Source organism: Sceloporus occidentalis, unplaced genomic scaffold, assembly GCF_023333645.1.
Source record: "Sceloporus occidentalis isolate IW3139 unplaced genomic scaffold, rSceOcc1.0.p SCAF_5, whole genome shotgun sequence".
NCBI classification, from domain to species: domain Eukaryota; kingdom Metazoa; phylum Chordata; class Lepidosauria; order Squamata; family Phrynosomatidae; genus Sceloporus; species Sceloporus occidentalis.
In genome coordinates, this window is record NW_028316985.1 from 87,420,463 (window position 1) to 87,445,315 (window position 24,853).

Below are 24,853 nucleotides of genomic sequence, written 5' to 3' on the forward strand. Positions count from 1 at the left end.
ATGCCATTTAAGTAGGCCTTGCTCAAAAATACCTGACCTTTCAATTGTCAAAACAAATGGTCAATTGTCACAAAACAAATGCATAAACTAAAAGGTGTGTGGATACATTATACTATCATTACATTTTATTTCTATGTTATTTATGGATCACTACACTGTTTAGTAACTGTCAGTCTAATACTTGGGAGATGCAGATTCAACTATGTATGTACCTTATGTTGCCTGTGGACTTATGGCAACCCCATGAATTTCACAGTGTTTTCTTAGGCAAGAAATATTTATTGGTGGCTTTGCCAGTTTCTTCCTCTGAAATATAGCCTACAGCACCTAGTCAAGAACAATCTCTTCGCCCAGCCTTCCTCTCTCGTTATAAGGGGAGAGAACTATGTTCATTGATTTCAGCTTCTTGGAGAACCAGTGTGATTAAATCAACAAATATCTCTTAAGCCCAACACCTGAATGTCTTCAAAGTTATAATGGTGTTTCCTGGGATTTCAAAACAACTGTATTTTTCTCTAATTATTTACCATAGCCTGATGAAGAGTTCTGGAGAGCCTGAAAATCTGCACATTTTGTGAATTGATACTTGATTATAATAAAGGCATTGCCCACCAACAGATCTTGGGCTTTGATTAAGGAACAATATGTCCTCTTTCTTTTTCAAAATTCCTTTTGTAGAATAACATTTTTTAAAGTGTAGCTTGACTGTACTCCACCCCAAGATCTATTAATACAGTCAGCCCTCCACATTTGTGGCTTTGACTTTTGTGGTTTTTGATTAATATGATCATTCTAGACATCTTTAGGACCTCCAGCGCAACTATGCTGGATGTTGACCATAGAATTGCACTGGAGAACCTAGAGATTCCTACCAAAAACACTTTTCTAGGCATTAGTAGGTCTTCCAGCATGAATCTATGATCAAATTCAAGCAGATGTTGACCAGAGAGTTGTACTGGAGTACTTGGAGACTCCTAGATGTTCTCTTACATAAAAAGAATAGTGGGTTTTTTTCTTTGCAGTTTTCCCACATTCACAGGAGTCCTTCACCCCTAACCCCAGTGAATGTGGAGGGACCACTGTATAGGAAAGATAAGAAATAAAGATAAATTCTAATGTATACCTAAGCAGTGAGAATCTTACCCCTGTCCTGTAAGAAGTCATATGCTCCATATCAGAGCACATGGATCAACTCCACATGGTCACAGGTTCACTCCTCCCTTTCCTAGCAACATTTGATCACTAATAAACTGCCAAAATAGGACTCAAAATTCACAAGGATTCACAAGTGTGATCTTTGCAAACTGTTACTTGGAAGTTGGAAGAAAAGTTGGTGCACTGAAAAGTCATTTTACAAGCAAGGAGTCAAAGTAGCTCCTTTAAAAACTGAATAGGCTGAATTATTCCTGTAAAGTACCGGTAATGTCATTAAGCTGTCCTTTGTTCTATAAGCTTTAGCTCATGATGTTGTAAAACACTCTGCAGAACTGCTAGTCAATGGCATCACCTTAAACTTCTTCAAGCTGCAAATGATACCTGGTAATGTCAAATAATACTTTGACAGGTAGCATTATGTATTTTACACATTTTAATTGTCCCAATAAAGGTATCATGGTTCTATGGATTTTGTGTTTTACTGTATTTTGTTGCCTGACCAACAAAGCTATCCCAAATATGTTTTCTTGGATTTGGAGACAGCAAATCTTGTCACAATAAGGGAAACTTTAACAAGAGGGAGCTAATTAACCCTGTGAGGGTTTTTTTTATCTCCAACAAAGATAAAACTCTTTCATTTGGACTACAATTGACAAGTTTTACCTATATACCTAAAGGTTTTTCTATATATAACAATACACACACATCTTGAGAAATTCAATGTTCTCCGCCTAAGAAGGGGGTAATTAGCTTTGCATAGCACAGAGTTTGCTTGGATCTCAATAGAAGTTACTTTGATGCTACCAATAGTGTTGAAATTTTACTACCTGTGTTTACTGCACTTTGCCCACAGCCCCCAAACAACCAAGATGGGAAGTGGCCTCTACCTGCACTGATATCCTTGTAGACCAACATAACAGACAACTGACATGTAACATCTGAGACAAAATACAAACCTATAACACTAACTGCATGGCTTTTCTACCCCAGTGTGATTTTAAACACCTTTGTCTGATAAAGAAGCCAGTGAAGCTTCATAACTGTTTGTGCTCAACCTAAAAGCTGGGTGGATGAGAGAATAGAGTGGGGTCAGTAGTTCCAGGACAGATTATACTCTTGCCTTTCACCAGGGAATGGTTCCTTTTTTAAATAAGAGTTAAATTACAGTACTAACATTGATCCATGGATAAGTTGACTGGTTTGGGGGGTCAATTTTTTGACTAAAATTTCTAGACTTATACATTAGTATACACAGTAATAATTCAGCAAGCCTTAATGATAGGCAACTATGCACTCCTTATATATGACTTTATTTTCACAAGCATTCCATCTACCCATTTCAGCAAATTGGAGTTGACAAGAAGCAATTGCCTAGGTTGTTGTTGTTGTTAATCACCTTCAAGTCAGCAAACAGCCTCCTAGCAAGGGACCAGAATGTTTTTACATACTGGAAAAATGTGGTTCTTCTCTCACTCCACCCTCAATAGGTTCTTGACAGTACAGGTATGTATGAACAGATAGGCTATTAAAATTTTGCGACCTAGTGGTTTTTCTGGACTGGTTGCAAGGATGTTTTATAAAGTTGCAAGTTTCCCACCCTTCACCGCTGCTTTTCAGGTAGTAAACTTGCCAAAACGACAAATTTAAGTATTTGTAGGCAGACAGGAGAGCAAAACAGAAGGAAACATGTTTTCTGGTCGCTTCTATGTACTCTTTGGCAAAACTACAATTAACGTCAGATTTTGGGATACCTGGTTCAAGCTTTTGTACTATCATGCAATATTATAGTTTACTGTAATTATGCTATTCATCAAAACAGGAAACTGATCCATTATGTCTACCAAGGATTTTTTTTAAGTGTAACTCAACTGATATCAGGTAGAACTGGCTTCCCAAAAAAACTCCTCACAAATATATATGGGCAACTGATTGTTCAGGTTTTCTTCTAGTTATCGGTCCATTTCACAGCAGTTTGACTTACATGTAGCGTATACAACAGCTTAAATCTGGATTTGATTAGAAGTGTTCAGACAGAGTTGTCATAACAAACACACACAAGTGGGGTTGCCATATTCTGCTCTCCTAAAGGGGATTTTATTACAGTAAAAAAGTGTTCATGCAACAACTGTTCCACTACTATAGCAAGCTAGCTGTTTTAACCTCATGGTAATTCCATTTCACTTCAACCAGTTTAAGATTTGAAGGAATAACTCAAAATTAGACATGATGGACAAATTAAACGCTACCAAGGTTCACATGCTGGGAACTGTTCAGACAGGACTAAATGAATCAGCCTCACGGAAAATTGGCTGGATTGCATACATACTCCAAGCCATGAAGGTCCAGTACAATCTGGGCCACACAAGTTCCCTGGGGGCCACATGGCGTCTCAGGGACCACAATTTGATCACCTTTGGATTAAGAAGAATGTTGCAGCAGTTCCACTGTCATTGCGTTGTGCCTGGAATGCCCTGTAAACAGTTGTCCTTCCCCATTAAACTTCTAAAGTAGTGTAGTGTTGTTCTTTTTAAGGGACACTTCCAAGACAATTCAAGCACCCTGAAAGGGAGCATGACTAAAGAAACAATCATTACTCAACTCTACTGCGGCAGTCTCATAGTAAAACAGATATGTTCCCATAGATCATTCACTTCAGACCCATCAGACCACAGAGCAAAAGCTATTAAGTTATCTCTGTGGAACAAAGCTACCTAAAGTAGGATGTTTATCAGGACCACCATGAAATGAAAAGCCAATTGTATTATCTCAAATCTTCATGATAAGTTCAGGTGAAATTACATCAGGAGGCACCTGGTGCAAAGCCATTTTATATGCACACACCTGCTATTATTGAAGCAAAATCTGAACAATAAAGATTAAATTTATCAACAAGTTAATCATACAACATCCATAAGAAGAAAAAAGCTGAAAGGAAGAGATGCAATGTATCCTTTAGTGACAGAAACTCTTCTAATTTCAGAAACATTTAGAGATTTAAAAAAAATACTAATAGAAGAGATTACAAAATCAAAAGAAATTAAGGCAGCGGTACATTTTTCTCATGTACAGCTGTCTTTAAGCTTCACACTGTCTTATCCACAAACATATCCTTTTCCTTTAAGCAATTTTCACTGCCAGGAGAACTGGCAGATTCTCCTTCATATGCTACTGTAATGGAATATCTCAAGATAAGGGATGTCCTTTGAAGGCTACCCCTTCATCCAAAACACATTTTCTTTGAATCCCTATTAATGTCAAGAGAAACTACATGCAATTTAACCTATCTCTGAACCACACTGTCTGTCCCCTGTGCCAGAAAATTAGATGTGCATTGACATTTTCAGGGCTGTTTCCACGTGCCAAAACAGCCATCATCCCCCCAAAATCAAAGAGGTGACCAAAAGTAACATGCTGTCGTTTCCAGTTACAGTAACAGTGGTTATGATGCCTGCCTCCTGAAGCTCAAATTAGGGCAGTGTAGCCTTCTGGAAGTTATTTTTGATCACTAACTGGGCTGTAAGGAGTGGTCATTTCAAACAAGGTAAACACTAGTGTAATGCTATACCATGGGTGAAGATGATTGCTGCATGAAATGCTCAGAAAAACACTCCATTCTCTTGAGCAATGGAGTGTGCCCTGCTCTGGAGACAGCGCCAACACTCTGTACCCTCTTATCTTTTATGCTGCATTATATTGTAACAGGAGAACAAATCAAAAAGTGTCATGATTTTTTCTCTTTGCAGTACTGTCTCATGTTCTACTTGACTGGGAATCATGATAGTTAAATCAATTGTGAACAGGTTCAGATGTGCAGTATAATTAACACATGGCTATTGAACTACAGCAAATCCTCCCAAGCACTTCATATGGCAGTTGTATTCACCATGGAAGTGGCATACACAGGTGGTTGTTGTTATTGACATATACATTGTGAGAGTAAAACATGTGTTTCAAGATGTTTAGGGACACATGCCAAGGAACTGAAATCAGCCATAACTCTGAGACACATGCCCACTTAGAAATGCCTCTTTACCTTTGACACATGGTTAAAACCAGTGTAACCACAGTGAATACAAGTGCTTCCCTCAAGTGTGAAGCATTCCATTGTCTTTTTGAACATTGCAAGTCATTATTTCGCTTCTCGGTACAATCTGGGAAGTATTTCCAGAAATTGCTTAATTATGGATAAATCTTTTGCATGAATACACCCCAGGGAAAGGGAATGCGTGTACAGCTGCATTTTGTTTTGCAGAAAGGATCTCTCTTTGACACAATTAACTTCGCAGCAGTTGGTTTGGATTCATCTGGGCATTTATCAAGAACATATCCTTTGCAGTCTGCTTCTCCAAGTCGCATGTTCCCAATTAACATAGCACTTGGGAAGCTACAAGTGTAAGGGAAGAAGATCTAACCAGAGTAGAAACAATGCCCAGCACAGGCAAAGAACCACAAATCCAGCAGGATGACAGAGTCATTTGTGGAAAATTCCAGCCTTCAGCAAAAAATAGAGTATGACAGCAGCAATGAGCACTTTTCCCCTTTACATTCTGGAAAAAGAAATATAAAGCAGACAGTCACCCTCCCTTGTCAGAGACAAACCAAAAATACCAGACAGCTTCCTCATTTGAGGAAGAAGGGAACCACTTAATTCACAGAACCACAGAGTCTTCACAACTGAGTAAAACCTTTGCAATCATGTCATTATGCCAGTCAAAGAGGCCTATTTCTGAAGGTATCAAAAACCCAAAGTATACCACTGTGGAAAAGATACACATATGCTCCACCACTACAGCTTTCAAACCAGAGCCAATTCACTGACTTAAACAGGTAGCTAAGTAAGATCAGAGTACCTAACTAAAGCAATTCAATGAACTGTGGTAACTGGAGCATATGCATATTTTCAGATAAGTCATTACTGACCTAACAAAACAATGGCATGATAACAAAAGATTCCCATGCTCAGCCTCATACGTGGTCCTTGGTTTGCTTTCATTTTATCCTCACAAGAACAATTGGCCCCTGGCCCCTGCATTGATGTTGATCCTAAGTGTGCTTGAATTGAATTTAAAGAAATCTGGGTTCATTCCCTCACCAGTCCCTCCATGATGCTCACTCGGAAAAATCTTCAGTCAGATACTGAGGCTAGGTTTATAGTGACTAATGAAAAATAGTGACTAGTGGACAGTAGTATCTGGCTGAAGATATTTTTCCAGTGAGCATGTTGGCGAGGGAATGAACCCAGACTTCTTTAAATTTAGTTCAAGCCCTGCAAGGGTCAGGGGCCAATTTTTTTTCCTCCAGAGCCTAAAACATCACACATACCTGTTTTCCTCTGCAGTCCCTCTCAAAATAGTGACAGGAAGTGCATCACTTCCTGTAGCCATTTTGAGAGGGACTGTAGACAAAATTGGAGCTGTTTTGCAGTAACAGGATTCTGGATTGGTTCAGGGTATGGGCGGGGGCATTTTATTTGTTTTAAAGTATCTGAGGACTTTCTGTGTGGTTCTGGGGCACAAACTGCCCAAAAACCATGCCAATTTTTTATAATTTTAGAGCTGGTATGGGAGGGTTTTTGGGGGACATTGGGGGTTTCAGGGGCTACATACAACCCATAGCCTGCACTTTGCCCACACCTCCTCTAAGGCATCATAACATGGTTCACAACATGATGGAATAAGTTCTACTGCAATATCCAAGTCTCACTATCATCAGTGCTATCACTTTTTCATGCTATCACTTTTTCAGTTCTGCACATACATAGCAGAGAAGAACTCTACTGAACACAGGAGTGTTACCTTTACGTAATACATAGTCGTAGTTCTTTTATATTGGATGTGAGCAACTTTCCCCCATCCCCGCAAACTCCCCAGGAGCCACGCCACTCACTTTCCGTGTGCCACTGCATTTAAGACTGCAATAGCGATAGAGGAAAACGTGCAAAAGCTTTGTCATATTGTTTCACCTCTTCTGATAGGTACACATTTCTTATGCAGTTAATTCACCAAACACAAATCTCTGTTCAAGCATTTATTAATATAGTATGGACAATGTGGTGTAGAAGTTTGAATGTGGACTAAGACTTCCAGTGACTAGGGTTCAAATTCCCGCTCCGCTATGGAAACTGACTTGGGCAAGTCACTCTCTCTCAGCCTAAGGGGAAGGCAATGGCAAATCTCCTTTGACTCAATCTTGCCAAGAAAAGCCTAGAATAGGGTTGCCATAAGTGACAGTCACCTTGAAGGAGCATAACATTTATTCTGCTCATTACACTTACAAAGGCGTATAAAGATGAAAATAAGACCTCCAGTTCTGAAAGCCTTCTCCCAATAAACAGAAATTCATATATTTTACTGAACCATATTTACTACCTGAACATGCCTCTACTGGTCAGATCCATGTTAAAATTAGCCTCCTTTCTACAACTCCACCAAATTGATTTGTTATTGTTGCTCTGTTGCTTTGGTACTCAGTCAGGTAGGGGAAAGCAGTACAAGAACAGGACATGACTCAGATAAACTATAAAAACATCACGTGGGCTTTTGTGTAGTGAAGGGTGAATATGGCACCATAAAGACAGGCCAAAATAAAGCTGCTTTGAGTCACTTTGGAGATATGCTGTTTAAATGATGCATGCATACTAAGAGTCCAGAAGCTGTGCCAAAGCTGCACTCCAGTCCTTAGGACTGGATCGTGGCTTTGGTGCGGCTTCTGGACTCTTAATACGCATGCATTATATAAACAGAATACCTCTGAAGTTACTCAAAGCAGCTTTATTTTGGCCAGTCTGTATGGGGCCCAAGACATTTAAACAGGGATTATTCCTGTGTGAATGCTGTTTTCAATTTCCAATACCATCCAGTATGCTTTTGTTGCTGGAAAATCTTAACCACTAAGAGGTGAGTAAAGGTCAAATTAGCCTGGCTGATTTCTTACTAGTTTACTCATTTTTCCTGGAACAGTTCAACACTCAATAAACAATCTTCCTTTTCCATTTATTGAGACATCACGATCACTCCAACACAGCTCTGCACTCCCCCCCTGCCCACCTCACTCTCTAGCTCTATGAATGAGAGAGTGGTATCTTTGTGACATGATCTCAAATGGGTGGGTCGATTTACGTGGATTTTTGTTTGATTGTTCTCTTTTGCATAATGTAGGGTAAACCAAACTGATTTAGTTCATCCACATCTATCAAGGCCATGTTTCTTAGTGCAAGAGTAGGTAGGAATGATAGTTCAGGGTATATATGTATAAACAAATTTCTATACAAGGGATTGTATGCCCACATAGACATCACCTTGCCAATTATAGTCAGCCCTCTGTATCCACAGGTTCTTTTTCTACAGTTTCAACCATCCATGGTTTGAAAATATATGAATTTCCAAAAGCAAACCTTGATTTTGCAATTTTATATAAGACAAACATTTTTGCTTCACCATTGTATTTAATAAGACTTGAGCATCCATGGATTTTGGTACCCAAGTGGGGTCCTGGAACCAAACCCCAGTAGATACCAAGGGTCCACTGTACATACAGACCAATTAACAGCCGTGAGAAGAGGGCATATGTACATGAAATGCCTCCACTGAGAGGGTATTCTGTGGTAATCTAGATTCCTTTCCAGGAAAGGAAGTTTTCATATGTTCTTGAGACATTCATCATCATTCCTTAGGATTCCTAAACACACAACTGAGGCAGGGAACCAGCTAGCCAATGCATCCAGGTACCATCAACTATCCTCTTGATGTGTTCTGAACATTACTTTGAACACTCTGCATCACAAGCGCAGCAGAGTTACAGCTAAAAGTAATAAAATAAGGCTGATAAGCTCATTCTTGTGCAGTCCACATGAAGTTTGTGTGCACATAAACCCACAGGTCATATTGGCAAAAATGACATTATGAAATTTAATTTTCATTTTTGACAGAGAGAGGAGGGTGATAAAAAGAAAACAGAATATACCAACAATGAGCATGAACCAAGGAAATAAGACCAATAAAAAAATGTACTTAGAGACATCCATTAATAGGTTCATTTTCTGTGGGGAAAATACAAGTATGTTTATGAAAGAGAAGGGTTTTTTAAAATCTCGTTCTACTGCTTTAGGAAGGAAAGGAAGATACAAAAGAAAGAAAATGACTACCATTTTTATGCATAAAGGTTGTACCATGTTCATTGGCTAAGAGATACAAGGAGAGTGTGAAACAAGGTAAGACTGTTGCATTAAAAACTGACATATGATTGTTCAAAATGCACCACAGCCTGAATGAACTAATGAACTACGACAGGTGGGGTGGGCACAGGACTTTTATCCAACATGAAGTTGGCTTCCAGGGTCACATCCTGTTAGAAAAAAAGACCTCTCCTGAATCTAAAATGCCCCTGAGAGGGCCAAAAATATGTGAAACATTGCTCCCCACATCACTTAGAGTACCCGGGGGAGGCATATTTTCAAAATATAGTTGGCCCTCCACATTTGCGGCTTTGAGTTTTGTGGATTCAATTCTTTGCAGTTTTGATTAATACATTCTCTCTAGGAATCTCTAGGTCATCCAGAACAACTCCGGACCATAGAATTGTGCTGGAGAACCTAGAAGTTCCCAAAGAAAACAATTCTGTAGGCATTTGTAATTCCTACAGCATGATTCTATGATCAGAATTTGGCAGATGTTAACCACAGAGTTGCACTGGAGGACCTGGAGATTCCTAGAGAGGTGTTCTCTTAGGTAAAAAGAATAGGTTTTTTTTCATTTGCAGTTTTTCCATATTCATGGAGGTCACCCCTAACCCCAGCAAATGTGGAGGGACCACTGTATATCTGGAGTAGTGCAGCAGGTGTGCAGCCCTTTATGGTCCCCTGCTGATCCTAGCCCCTGAGAGTTGTCCAGATCTGTACTATACTCTAGCTCAGATACTTTCAACTAGGTCCCCAGATGTTGCTGACCTTAACTTCAGGAACCCTAGTCAGCATGGCCAATGCTTAGGGGATTCTGTGATACCCTTCAGATCTAAGAAAGACACAAGGGTTTAGAAGCAGATTTAGCCTCCGTACCAGTGATGCTCACAGCACCTTCCGGACACAGAAAAAGAAACACCTCTTCTCCTTCTTTAGTTGTACATAAGATGAAATTTCAGCAGGTGTAGATTGAAGCAAATGGTAGCCTCCATAAAGAAGCAAATGGTAGATTCCACAGGAAAAGAGAGACAGGTCAAGTGAGGACAAAACCTTCCTTCCACTTCTAAGCAAGGTTCCTGCAGAAAGTCCAGGCTACACAGTCTAGGCTACCATCACTATGATAGCAAATTATATTATTTATTCTGATTCTGTTTTACTCAAAGAGAGTCATGTCACAGAGCTTGTCTGTAAACAGCAGAGTGAGAAGTCATTTAGTCTGCATCCCACTTTTGCCTCATTAAAAAACCGAAGAGGTCTTAGGTGACATCCATTTGACACCCTGAAAGTAATTGTTGCTTTTCTACAAGAAAGGGGGGGTTAAAAATCACATTCCCATTTCATAAAACTGCAGGACAGAACTAGGTCACCTAATAACTGTGTAGGCTTAAAAGAGCAACAGACTTTGAATTTTACTTTGAAGTTTGGAAATGAGGTCAACATCACAGGAGGGGTGAAGAGAAAAGACAGTCTTGAGGGTCTCTGTCTTGCTCTGCACTCCTGCTCTTTTTGAGTTGCATACCACCCTTATGAGAAGGGCATGCTGTGGCTGGGTGCCTTCATAAATCAAAGCAGAGTCTGTATTCACCTACATAGCTGGGAGCTTATTGATCATGTTTAAACAGCACAAGATTCTCATTTTCTCCAAAGTACTGTCCCAAGATGCACGGGGCTATTTTTGCTAACCTCTCCTGTGCAGTCTTCAATAACCAGGAGGGTACCATCACTGGTGTTGGGGCTGGAAGCAGATGGGGAACACACTCAGATTTCCAAACTGTATTCGGTTTCTGAGTTTTGTCAGCAAAGACAGCAGGTGGACAAGGTTTCTTTTTTTAACAAAAATAAAATAAAATTATTGTGCTTTATTTAAACAATAGCAAAGAACAACAAACAACATGTTTGAAATATAAATTTTTACCAGCACATCACATGAACTACCCTTTGATACTCCAAAACAGGGTAAACAAACCTCTGGCTTCCAGAGTCTTTTTTTTAAAACTAGAACTTCGTGATCTAAGTCAGGATCTGTAACTGTACTTGGACCAGGGTCCAATTTTCCTGCAAGATGGACCCCACAGAAAAGCCAAATACTTCCATTTTTACCTCCATACACCTCACTTTCTGTTGACATTCTGAGAGCTAGTGCAGAGGGGAAAGGAGCATTTGGGTGATAATGGGTTCTTGTGGGGGATTTCCACATGTTTTTAGCACTGGGAGTACAAAACTAAACTAAATATGTTTTTTTTAAAGTTTGTGGGCTTTGGCATGCTAATGGGGATATTAAAAGCCACAAAAGTGGGATCCATGAGCCAAATGTAGATAGACTGCGTCCCAGAAATGAGAGCCCCTGCTTGCCGCTGATTGGGGCTTCATCAATAGATGAAGCATATTCCAAAAAAGAAATGAAGAAAAACTAAGGAGTGATATGAGAAGGTACGTTTTCCAAGTAGACCTGTGAATTAGCAAGAAGTTCTCCAATGAAACTCCAACTCTGCTAGTGACTCACTGGTGCAATCAATTTTCAAACCATACACCTATAGAAGGGGTGAGAAACCTGGCCCCCACCAGATGTTGCAGGACTGCCACTCCCATCCTCCACCATAGCTGCCTATTAGGGCTACAGCTGATGGGAACAGCGGTCCAGCATTACTGGAGAGCCACACATTGCCCACCCATTCAGGTACAACTGAAGCTATAAACAATTTCACCCAGCTTTCCATCTAAGATTACAGGCACAACACAATCTCTGAAAACCAACTTGTGCTATATAGTTTTAGAAACACAGGCCTTGGCACAGCAAGTACAGTTTCATCCCTGATATTTTGATGCTTTATTAATAACTGCAAATAAACCACACAGAAACTGATAAGTAGTTCTTTAGGGCCCAACATGCAAGAATCAGTCTTGTCAACCAAGGAGTGTTTAATCTCTTGGAATAGAGATCAAAGCACCACTGATATTTAGATGTGTAAATGTGCTTAATGTGGAACAAAATACTACAAGCTAACCTCTAGACCCCAACCACAATATTAACATATGTTAATTATAGCGCAAAATCTGCCTTATAGGACTAATGCATTGAAAATGGAGAGCAGTATTTGCCCTGCTAAGATGCACGACTTCCACTGACGCATAAGAAAAAAGGAGTATGTTTCATGTTCATCATTAACGGACAATAACTGATAAATTTACGCTCTGTACAAGCAAACAGGGATTAGCTTTCCCACCAACCAACTGGAAAACTTTAACAATCTCACAGACATTACCTCTTTAAAGTGGCCAGCACATGTGTGTGTTCTTTTATATTTCTTCTAATAAAACAGTTGTGTAGTTCCCCATACCTGGAATCTCTATCAGTTATTACCAGTATAGCTGGTGCTTAGTTCCTGCATATGTTATGTTAATTAAAACTAGATTGCTGCTGTCAGTGGAGGCTCTACAAGCCTCAAGCATTTAAGGTAACAACCTTACATAAGCAGTAAAACTCTATACCAACCTTCTCAACCTAATGACCTGGTGCCTAGCTTATGGTTCCTAGTGTCCCTGACCATCGGATGTGCTGATTGGAATTGATGGGAATTGAGGTCCAAAACTTCTGGAAGGTGTCAGGTTCTGTACAACGTTAGATCATATATGGAAATTCACACAGAAGTGTAGTGCACCAAATAAAATTGTCTCTCCTGATGGAAAATTCATCATACTAGTCCTTTCACACTACACAATAACAGCACTCTGATTCTATTTTAAGTGCCATCAGTGAGATCCCCTAGGTAATTCTGAGAAGTGCAGTTTAGCATGATGCACTAGAGCTCTCTGGTTAAGAATTCCAATTCCCCTCCCTGAACTGCAAATGAAAGCCAGCACAGTGGAGGCAGTGTTGTGCTGACACAGGGTTTGAATCCCTGCTTGGCCAAGGACTGACCTTGAGCAAGTCACACTCTCTTAGCCTAACAAGAAGGCAAAGGCAAATCTCCTCTGAACAAATCTTGCCAAGAAAATCCCATAATAGGTTCACCTTAGGGTCACCATAATACAGAAACAACTTGAAGGCACACAATAGCATCAACAAACTGCAGATCCCAGGATTCCGTAGGATGGAACCACAGCAGTTAAAGTAGAATCATACATGGCATGATAATTGTGTAGTGTGAAATAGTCCTTACACTAGAATCCTTCATGCCAACTTTGTTTTTTGTTGTTGTTGTTTATGACTTGCCAGGATTATTGTTTCAAAAAACTAGCACTCAAACACAGGACTCAATTTGCTGCTATCGTGCGCCTTCAAGTTGTTTCCGGCTTAAGGCAACCCTAAAGCAAACCTATCATGAGGTTTTCTGGAGCTGGAAGTTGAAAATCAATATGCAGTAGTACTGTGTCCATACTTAAAAACCCACAACATAGCTACAGGCTGTCATCACAAACTCTATACTTGCCTACCAAGAAAATTAAACGTTTCAAAATATAAAAAAATTCCATCCACAACTGGCAAACCTTTACAGCTGTTTAGCTATGTCACTTCTTTTCCAGAAGGAGTAGGGAAAGTTGATTTTGGAAGAAGTGACTCTCATTCCTCTGGGAAGGAGGAGGCTGACAGAATCCTTCTTTCAGGCAGGCTACTAGTCTATGCCCAATGTGAGGGAGGGCCAGCACAATTGGGGGGTTCTCTCAAAGATTAAATGTTGAAAGAACTTTATTCCAAGCCATTTGACAAAACTTGCAAATTTCCTTAAAAGAAGGGGACAGTGAGTCCTTTCCATTTAACTTACAGAAGCCTAAGTGGTAGCATGTACACTACAAGTCTATTCCACATCCTTCTCAAATTAGTCCCTGGCTTACAATGCTCTAGTAATGGAGGACAAACCATAGAGGGATAGTTGACCAGAACTTCATCCACATTTACACTAGCTAGATCCAGACTTAATTATACTTAGAGGAGACTAGCGTAAGATGCCTCTCTGAAGATGCCAGCCACAGATGCTGGTGAAACGTCAGGAAGAAACTCTTCTAGAACATGGCCACGTAGCCCAAAAAACCTACAAAAAACTAAAGACTAGCGTGAGAGCCAGCATGGTGTGACAGCCAGGATAGTATAGTTGTCTGAGTGCTAAACAACAACTCTGAAGACCAGGTTTCAAGTTCCCAGCTAGGCCATGCAAACCCACTGGGTCATCTTGGATTAGTCACACATTCTCAACCCAGAAAACCCCATGATAGGTTCACCTTAAGGTCACCATGTGTTGGAAATTACTTGAAGGCACACAGCATCAACAACAACAGTGAAGACCTATTGAAATCAAACTCTGAAGTCATTACTAAATGAAACCTCATTGATTTCATTGATTACATTCCACATAAATCTGGATCCAATCCATTAGATTTTAAGATTCTTTAATAACTTCAATAACTTAACTATTTTGACTTGGGTCTGCATTTCACATTAACAGTCACTTAAACTCCCTTCCTCACACATCCCAAACCTACAAACCCTTTACTTCACAATCAAAATATAGAATATCCCAGAATTCCACAGGATGTTGCCATGACAATTGAAATGAAAGGTAGCACTATAATTGGACAGTGTGAAGGGGCCCTTGGTTTTGGCTAGGATAACAGGCTAACCAACTGATCAAAACCATTAATCTTATTCAGTCAATTTCCATCCTTTACACTCCCCCAAACCTCCTGTGCTTTTCACTTTCTGGGATGATCACTGTTTTATACCAAACTTGCTGTGGGTTCAGAAGTTAATTATGGTAGACCTTTAGTATCTGCTGGAGTTTGATTCCAGGACCCCCATAGATACCAAAATCCATGAGTGCTCAAACAATGACAAAGTAAAATGGTGCCCCTCATATAAAACGGTAAAATCAAGGTTTGTTTTTTGGAATTTACATTTTTTAAAAAATATTTTCTTCCGAAAAGACTACCAGCATTCACAAAAAGAAAAAGTGGAATCTAATACTAAATTGTCACAAACTAGTGTTCAGTAACTACCTGGTGATCTTTGTGCAAGAGATACCCAAAGCAGTTGCTACTTCTCTGGTACTTATATGATCTGGAGCACAAACAGCTCTTGCATGTATTTTTTTAGAGCTGGGGCAGGAATCATACAGCCTTCCAGATGATGTTGGACTGCAACTCCCATCAGACCTAGCTAGCATATCCAATGGCAAAGCATGCTGGGAAATGCAGCCCCACAATATCTGGAGGGATGCAAAACCCCCACCACAAATTTAAATAGACCACTAATTTGCTGCAGTTCCTGCTGTTTTTATAGTGCTACCCTTGCCACCTTTTCCAAAACATCTGCCAACAACAACAGCAGACTTTCAGCCACTACAAAACTCTTTGCAACTTGGCCACTGCCCATGACTTCAATGGGTGCGGGGTAAAAGGTTTGCTCTTTCTTGGTTGGAGGGTGCAGTATTTCTCCATGCACAAAGAAACGTTTAAGCTACATATCATCAATCATAGGCAACTTCCTGTTAATGGGATATGGATCAACACAGGGCCAGTATCAAGGATAAGCTTTTCTGTCATGGCAACGTTACCATGAAGTTCGATGTTTTGGTTTCTACATATATACCCCCACTGCTGATAATTATTCACTTGGCCAAAAAAAAGAAAAGGGGACACAACTTGTGGATCAGCTAAATATGATTCCTGTTTTCAAGAAGCAGACCTGATCCCATCTTCATATCCTCACCCTGCTTGGCCTTCTGTGATGATGCTATAACAGTCAAGGCCAGCTGTGCTCCCTCCAGATGTCTTTGGCCTACAATTCCCAGCAGCTCTAGCCAGCAGAACAACAGTGACGGATTATGGGAGCTGAAGTCCAAAATCATCTACAAGACCACAGTAGCCCATCCCTGTGCTCATATGTTAGGAATGTACTATACACATTTAGATACATCAACTCTCCTTGTCTTCAGATCTATTCCACTGTTCAGAATTTTTTCACTTCCAGTGCCTTTGCTGCTGAGTTAAGATTTTAGGTGCGGAGATGCTTGTTTTGCCGATCACCTCTGCCCTCCTATATAATAATAATAATAATAATAATAATAATAATAATAATAAATTTTATTTCTACCCCGCCTTTCCAAAAAATGATCAAGGCGGCTTACAAAAGTTAAAAGCAATTACAATACAAAGTAAAACAATTACAATATAAAAGTTAAAACATTACTGCATAAAATGGGAACAGGAATCAGGAGAAAATACACATGTCAAGGGCAAAAACAATCAAATCACAATAGTCCGGGGTCAGAAAAAGAAAAGCAAGGGGCAGAGGAAAAACAGTTAACTAAAGTGGGAAGGCCAGCCGAAATAGGTATGTTTTTAAATTCTTTTTAAAAGAATCTAATGAGGCGGCGGAGCGGAGCTCTACAGGGAGCTTATTCCAAGAAAATGGGGCAGCGATGGCAAAAGCCCTCTGAGAGGTCCTCACAAGGTGTGATCTAGGAACCTCTAACAAGTTAGTCCCGGATGTTTGAAGAGTGCGGGGCGGACTATATGGGGAGAGGCGGTCCTCCAAGTACCCTGGGCCCAAGCCATTTAGGGCTTTATAGGTCAAAACCAACACCTTGTATTGAGCTCGGAAGCGAATAGGCAGCCAATGTAGGTCTTTTAAAATAGGTGTTATATGGTCCGACCTGGAAGTACCAGCGACCAATCTAGCTGCCATGTTCTGTACCATTTGCAGCTTCCGAGTTTGGTATAAGGGTTGCCCCATGTAGAGTGCATTGCAGAAATCCAATCGAGAGGTTACCAAAGCATGTACAACAGTTTCAAGGTCCCTACGGTCCAGGTAGGGGCACAGCTGGCGTATCAGCCGAAGCTGATAACAAGCACTCCTGACCGTCGCATCCACCTGAGAAGTCAGCTGGAGCGACGAGTCAAGGAGCACTCCCAAGCTGCGCACCGAGTCCTTCAGGGGGAGCGTGACCCCATTCAGGACCGGATGACAGATCTCACCACCTGGAACTGGGGAACCTATCACCATTACTTCCGTTTTCCCTGGATTCACACTGAGTTTGTTCTCCCTCATCCAGCCCATTACCAACGCCAAGCAGGCATCTAGAGGAGAGATGCCATCCTTAGTTACTGCATCAGTCGGAGACACAGAGATAGTTACTGCATCAGTCGGAGACACAGAGAAGACTATCTGGGTATCATCAGCGTACTGATAACACCGCGCCCCGTGTCTCCGGATGATCTCTCCCAGCGGTTTCATGTAAATGTTGTGCTACATCCAACAGTTTGCAATGCATATTTTACTGCCAAATCCTTGAACAAGGCTAGAGGAAAAGAATTAGCAATGCTGACTCTTCATAATATATTAAAATTTGTCTGCAGATTCAAAAAAAGAGAGGTAAACCTGAGTCAGTCACTCCCTATACAAGTTTATAAAAATGTGTTAAGTTATCCTTTAAAATAGGAAAAATCACTTATGAAGAACCTCACAAACCACAGGGACATACTGCAACAGCTTATTTGACGTTTGAAAAGTAGCTTCAGGTTTCCAGCCAAACAAAGTCAAAGTTCAAAGTTTCATTACCATCCCCTTTTGGCCCTTGTCTCTCATGCACACACTGCTTGAAAATAAACCATTTTTGTTGCAGCTGTTGTTCCAAAAAGGTCAACATGCTGCACAATATGCCACAGTCATTCTAGTGCTAAGCACCTGGGAGAATGACAACAATGTGAATCACTGACCAATGCATAAGACCCAATAGTAGGGTCTACTATGATCAGTGCATTAAGACCCATTAGTAGGGTAATGATCTATTATGCCATTCAATTTTTTCTTTAAATTGTAGCAGCTGGGGTATTTTTAAGAATTAGAATACAGTACACAGAGACACTGAGTAAACATTTAAAAGATAGCAGGATGGAGTCAAAAAGGCATTCACCAAGTTTTAAAGATTCAGAATTATTATTATTATTACACTGCAAATGCAGGGTGGGTCAAAACTTGAAAGAAGGGGCAGAGCTGAAATACAAATGAAAGAACTCACAACACACCAGTTCCAAATCTGATTCTTGGTGATGAATTTACCATGCTGCCAACCGTATATATGGTACATAACTAGGGTTGCCATAGCTGAGGACCTCCAAACCGGGACAAATGTAGGACAAGGTTCAAAAATGTAGGACTTTTTTTTTTTTTTAATTTCCTGGCCAGGAATATTAAAAAAAAAAAAGGTCCCACATTTTTGAACCTTGCCCTCCTTCTCCTTCCCAGCTTGGGAGGAAGCCTCGGGCTGCTCCCAGGCCGGGAAGGAGCGTTGGGGCCGCCTGTCATCACAGCCATTGCCGCAGTGGCAAGCGGCCTCCTCCTTGGCCTCTGGGGCTTGGGAGAAGCTCTCCCAGGTCCCTCTGGAGAGGCCTTGGAGGACCCCATAGCCGGAGCTCCAACCGCGGAGCCTCTTCCAGGGCCTCCAGAGGGGCCTGGGAGAGCTTCTCCCAGGCCCCAGAGGCCTTGGAAGGAGTGCTCCGCGATGGCAGAGCCGCTTCCAAGGCTTCCAAAGCCTCCAGGCCCTCGCTGGGAGGGGGGTGTCCCGGGGGCGGGGCCAAACCGGGGCGGGACCGTGTGGACCCGCCCCAAACCGGGAAAGTCCCGCCCCCAGGCGGGATATGGCAAGCCTATACATAACATACCATACAATTTATGTTAACCACATGCAAATCTAATGTTTAATAATTTTATATAATTCCCTTACAGACCATCTCAAGAGCTAGCACAAAACTATTTATTTATTTGTTTACTGAATTTACAGTCAGCATTTCACATTCACTGGGATTAGGGAAGCAGGACCCCCATGAAAAAGGAAAACCCATGAATAACTCTAGCCTCCCCAACCACATTTAACACACACAAAAAGGTACGATCTGGAGATTCAACCCACCATAGATGCTTTCAAGGCAGCAGGATTCCTTTGCGAGGTTGAAGCAGGTGGCTGGTGGGACATGCCATCACCTCCACTGCTACCCTGTGCCATTTTTAATAGTAACTTACAAGCCTTGCCCCATGTTTGTAGTCTTGGGAGGCATGAAGTCCCTGTTGAAAATGTGGCAGCAAATAATCTGTGAATAATCAAACATGCAAAAATCAAACCCACAAATGTGGAAGGCAAACTGTATATACCACCATTTTCCCAAGATGGAATTTAAAGTATCTTGCAATTGTTTCAAAAATATTAAGCTAAAACATTAGTTTACAAAACTTAAAATATATATATTATTTTAAAAAAACATGACTGAAAACCGTTAGTAACACCTAAAACATATTTAATACATAATTTCCAATAAAAGTATAAAAATACAACAAATCACTTCACAGAAATCCTTCTGCACTATTTCCTCACTGGAGAAATTATCTCCACTTCTCCAGTCTTATGCACTTTATACAGTATGTGATATCATGACAATTGAATCTGCAAAGTAGAGCCTGGACAACTATAAACTCCAAATCGTTGTGCCCATTCACAATATGCAATTATAATGCTATAATGATGGCTCAGTGGGTTAAGTGGCTGGAGAGCCACGCAGTCTTCCTCAGGCTATGAATTCAATTCTCCACTGGAAAAGGCTGCTAAAAACAAAAGAGCCATCATAGTTTAGGCTGTTAAAAACAAAACAGCCATTGTGGTATAGTGGGTTGAGTGTTGGACTAAGACACTGGGAGACCAAGGTTCAAGTGCCTTCTTCTTCATGGAAACCCTCTGGGTGAACTGGCACATGCCACATGCTCTGAGCCTCAGAGGAGGCAATGGCAAACCTCCTCTGAACAAATCTTGCCAAGAAAACCCACGTAAAGGTTCGCCTTAGGGTCACCATAAGTCGGAAGTAACTTGAAAGCACACAACATTCCACTTTAACTGCCATGGCAGCATCCTATGAAATCCTGGGATTGGCAGTTCAGGGAAAGGAATCTGAAATGCTTGACCAGAGAGCTCTAGTGTCTCACTAAACTATAATCTCCAGGATTCCACAAAATGTTGCCATGGAAATTAAAATGGAATATATTACTGTACTTTATCTGTATCACAGTTGTGCATGTCTATATATTTATAAATTTGTATTCATGTAGCAACCTGTGGCATTGAAGAATGAAGTCCTGCAAAGTAAGGCAGTTTTGCTAAGAATAGTGCTTTGTTTTCTTTTTTTAAAGCCTAGACCTCAAAATAAATGGGCAGAAGGCAAGTCACCCACTGGTAAAGCACAAACATGCTGGAACTTTAAAAAGAAAATTAACACAATATGTGTGTGGACTAGAGGCCTTGAGAATGACAGCAACCCTAAGAAAACATTATGAAGGATATTTGTATTTTTAATCCCAGGATTTTCTTCCTCTACTTTTTCAGTGTGTAAAATTTTACTGACAGATCCCACACTGTGCCCCAGGGCAGTAAACATGTCTCCAAAAATGTATTCCAAGAATGCAAAGCGTACAAGTATCAAAGAATTTCACCACCATTTGCATGCACATACATGAGAACATATACTGCATATGTCTCAAAACAGAGGTTAAAGATACCAAAGCGAACTGACATCCCAATAGGCTTGAACATCAAAGAAGCATTTCAACCACTCTTTATTTTATTCCCTGCCAACTCTTCCTCAGATGATGCCGCCCGGCGTATTTGCTAGTCAAAAGAAGGTGGGTTTGTTTTGCTCCTGTGAATAAGCAACCGCCAGATGTCTAGTCCAAATATATGGCAGCTTCCAGTTTCAGAGGCAGGAAAAGATATAAAGAACTCTATGTTCACTGGAGCCCTTACACATTCACCAGGACAGAGACAACAGAAACTTGGCAGGGTTTAAAAGCAGGAGAAAACATAATAATATTAAACATACAAAGAGATGCCACAAGAGGATGTACAACATATTTGTACAGCTCATATGAAATATTCTACCCTTCCCATCCCACCAAAAAATGAAAAAACATTGATGCTGTTACTATGCACACAGAAATTCCAGTGTTTTCATGAAAGCAACTCCCTGGTAAAGGACTGCAGCCTTGGAGAAGCCAGATTTACAACAAATATAGTATAAACACATGTTAGGGATACTTGCCAGGAAAGGTTTCCAATCTTAGCACAAGTTAACAAAGCCATGACTTCAAAATCTAATTAAACTGTTATCCTCATGCTTTTCAGACACTATTGTAGCTGCAATAAAATCACTGACTGAGTCAGAAAAAGGCCATTGGAAGCTTTCAAATCCATCCCCATTGCACATGCAATGTGAGTTCAACTGGGTTTTTCCCCTGCACTGAAAGGTTAGGTAAAACTTCTAGCTCCTTTTATTAGACTGGACTAATAATTTTTTCCAGCTAGTGTCTCAGACTGGGAAATGTTAAGCTCACAGCCAAACATATTCTCTCAAGCACAAGATTTTCACAAATCTTGCTAATGCCATTCCCATTTCGCACCAGTATGAAGTTTTGATTTGTCCTGCTTTTAAATTGGCAGCTCATTCTGAGTTGCATCTGCTCTTGGAATAGCAGCGATTTGCATCCGCCACAAAACTATTTGGTGACCTCTTCTCACATCCATACTCTTTCTGTTTCTACTTTTAGCATATTTCTAGTAAATATGAACACATAGTAAAAAAAAAAATCACGACACCCACAGAGACTGCTTGAAACAAAATGTGTAGGATTTTGAAATGTCTTCCTTGCCTTTGGCTAATCCCTCCCCAATCTTCAAGTTACATTTCTCAACCAGCCCTTCTTCTCAAGAAGGATTTCTCACCCCCTCACTTTTTTTTTCTTCCTTCCTTCCTTCTTTTTCCACCCTAAACTCAACTCACAGCCTCAGCTTTGCAGTTGAATGGGCTGGAAACCTTTAGCAGCATGGTACTGGAAAAGCCAGCAGAAAAGGAGATGCCAAGCATCCCCTTTATGAGTTTCTTTGGTTGGTGTTCTTTGTGAACTTGTATCCTAAGGCTTTTCAATCATGTTTGATGGTGGTGGTAGTTCAGTGGTGTTTGTAAAAAATGTAATCTTGCCTGGTATTGCAGTTTGAGTGTTGGATTAAGACACTGGAGACCGGGGTTTAAAATCTTCACATGGGCATCAAAACTCATTGGGTGACCTTGGGCCAGTCACACTCACTCAGCCCCAGAGGATGGCCCTGGCAACCCTGCTTTGAGGAAACTTGCCAAGGAAACACTATGATGGGTTCGCCTTAGGTTAGCCACAAATTGGAAACAACTTGAAGGCACCCGGCAACAACAAATACACTTTGTACACATTTGCTGTCGACAAACGTGGCTTGGAGGCACTCAGCAACAACCAAACAACAACCTAGCGGAATTCAAAAACATTAAATTATTATTATTTAAAAGAAAGAAAAAAAAGGAAAGAAGACATGGAGAGGGATGAGCCAAACCAGGAACAGGCAAATTGATTTTTACTTTGTTTTGTTATACTCATGTTCCTGTTTGGACCTGGCCAAGGGAAACTCAAAGGAGAGCAGCTCTAGGGCACAAATGTTTGGCAACCCTGGGCAAGTCACACTCTCTCAGCCTCAGAGGATGGCCCTGGCAAACCCCCTCTGAAGAAACTTGCCAAGAAATCCCTATCATAGCTTCGCCTGAGGCTAGCCATAAGTGACAAATAACAAGAACAACAACAAACAAACAATTTGCAGGATTCCAAAATATAAAATAATTATGGAAAGAAAGAGGAATGAAGAAAGGGAGATGAACCAAACCAGGAACTATGGTTCTGTCCCTGTTTGGACCTGGCTGGGAGGAACCTAAAGGAGAGCAGCTCCAGGGCACAAACATGTGGCAAACGTGGGCCAGTCACACTCTCTCAGCCTCAAAGGATGGCCCTGGCAACCCTCCTCTGAAGAAACTTGCCAAGGAAACCCTATCACAATTTCGCCTTAGGCTAGCCATAAGTCACAAATGGCTTGGAGGCACACAAGAACAACAAACAAACAACTTGCAGAATTGCAAAATATAATACAATTATGATTGGAAAGAAAAAAGAAAGAGAGAGAGAGAAAGAAAGAAAGAAAGAAAGAGGAAGGAAGGAAGGAAGGAAGGAAGGAAGGGGATGAATATAAAATATATAAGATAATTATAAGAAAGAAAAAGGAAGGAAGGAAGAGGAAGGAAGTGAATATAAAATATGTAAAATAATTATGATAAGAAAAAGAAATAAAGAGGAAAGAAGGAAGGAAGGAAGGAAGGAAGGAAGGGGATGAATATAAAATATATAAAATGATTATGATAAGAAAGAAAAAGGAAGGAAGGAAGGGGAAGGAAGGAAGTGAATATAAAATATATAAAATAATTATGGTAAGAGAAAGAAAGAAAGAAAGAAAGAGGAAGGAAGGAAGGAAGGAAGGAAGGGGATGAATATAAAATATATAAAATAATTATAAGAAAGAAAAAGGAAAGAAGGAAGAGGAAGGAAGTGAATATAAAATATGTAAAATAATTATGATAAGAAAAAGAAATAAAGAGGAAAGAAGGAAGGAAGGAAGGAAGGAAGTAAGGAAGGAAGGGGATGAATATAAAATATATAAAATGATTATGATAAGAAAGAAAAAGGAAGGAAGGAAGGGGAAGGAAGGAAGGAAGTGAATATAAAATATATAAAATAATTATGGTAAGAGAAAGAAAGAAAGAAAGAAAGAGGAAGGAAGGAAGGAAGGAAGGAGGTGAACCAAGCCAGGAACAGAGAAATTTGACTCTTCTTTTTGTCTTCTTCTCCTCTAGCCCTGTTCCTGTTTGGAGCTGGCAAGAGAAACCCCAAAGGAGAGCAAGCAGCAGAGTCAATGTGTTTTCCCCTTTCTTCCCTGCCATGGTCTGCCAAACGTCCCAGGAAAGCCACTCACTCACCCCAGGCGAAAGGAATCCAGCAGGACCTTCAGGAAAGTTTCTCCTCCGGGTAAAAACAGGCCTGGTCTTCACCAAGCCATGCCTTGCCTTCCTTTCCCTCTTCCTGGGTGCCCTCCTGCTTTGCCTTGCCTTCCCTTACACCATGCCAGGGCTCCAAGCAAGGACTGAGCCAGCAGCAGCAGCAGCAGCAGCAGCAGCCAGGGCGCAGCAACAAGGCACCTCCTTCCCTCCCTTCCTTCCCTGCCTCCCTCCTCCTCCTCCTCTTTTCCCAGGTCTTCCCGCCCCCCAAAAAGACTGGAGGAAAGCCTGGAGAGCCCTCCCCAGGGGTGGCCCTGATTGGAGCAGGAGGAAGTCACTGGAGGCCTCAGCAGCACAAGCCCATGATGGTTCCCCTCCTCTCCTGTTGTTGCACATTCCTGGCTGCTTGAGAAGAGAGAGAGGGGGTTCCTTTTCCCTTCCCTCTCTCAGCCCACACAGGCAAGGCAGCCAAAGGAACCCTGGCTTCAGAGTACAGAGTTATCACACAACAACAACATCAACAAATGGGCATGAAGTGTATTTGTTAGCAGGCTTTTTTCCTATATATATATATATATATATATATATATGTTTTGTTTTATTGAGTTTGGAATATTTGTATATGTAACATCTTGGAGACAGGAT

At 40.8% G+C, this 24,853-nt stretch overlaps 1 protein-coding gene across 5 annotated transcripts in view; it reads right to left on the minus strand.

Annotated features, from left to right (window-relative positions):
- PPFIBP1 (PPFIB scaffold protein 1) overlaps positions 1–24,373 on the minus strand; it is a 140,732-nt gene extending 116,359 nt beyond the window's left edge. For 2 of the 5 annotated variants that reach the window (XM_089524635.1, XM_089524634.1), the window contains exon 1: positions 24,191–24,372. The gene's annotated coding sequence lies outside the window, so the exon portion shown is untranslated. Of the gene's footprint in view, positions 1–24,190 lie in introns of all 5 variants that reach the window. The other 3 variants (XM_089524636.1, XM_089524637.1, XM_089524633.1) reach the window with 2 other exon arrangements.
- Positions 24,374–24,853: the final 480 nt, after the last annotated feature.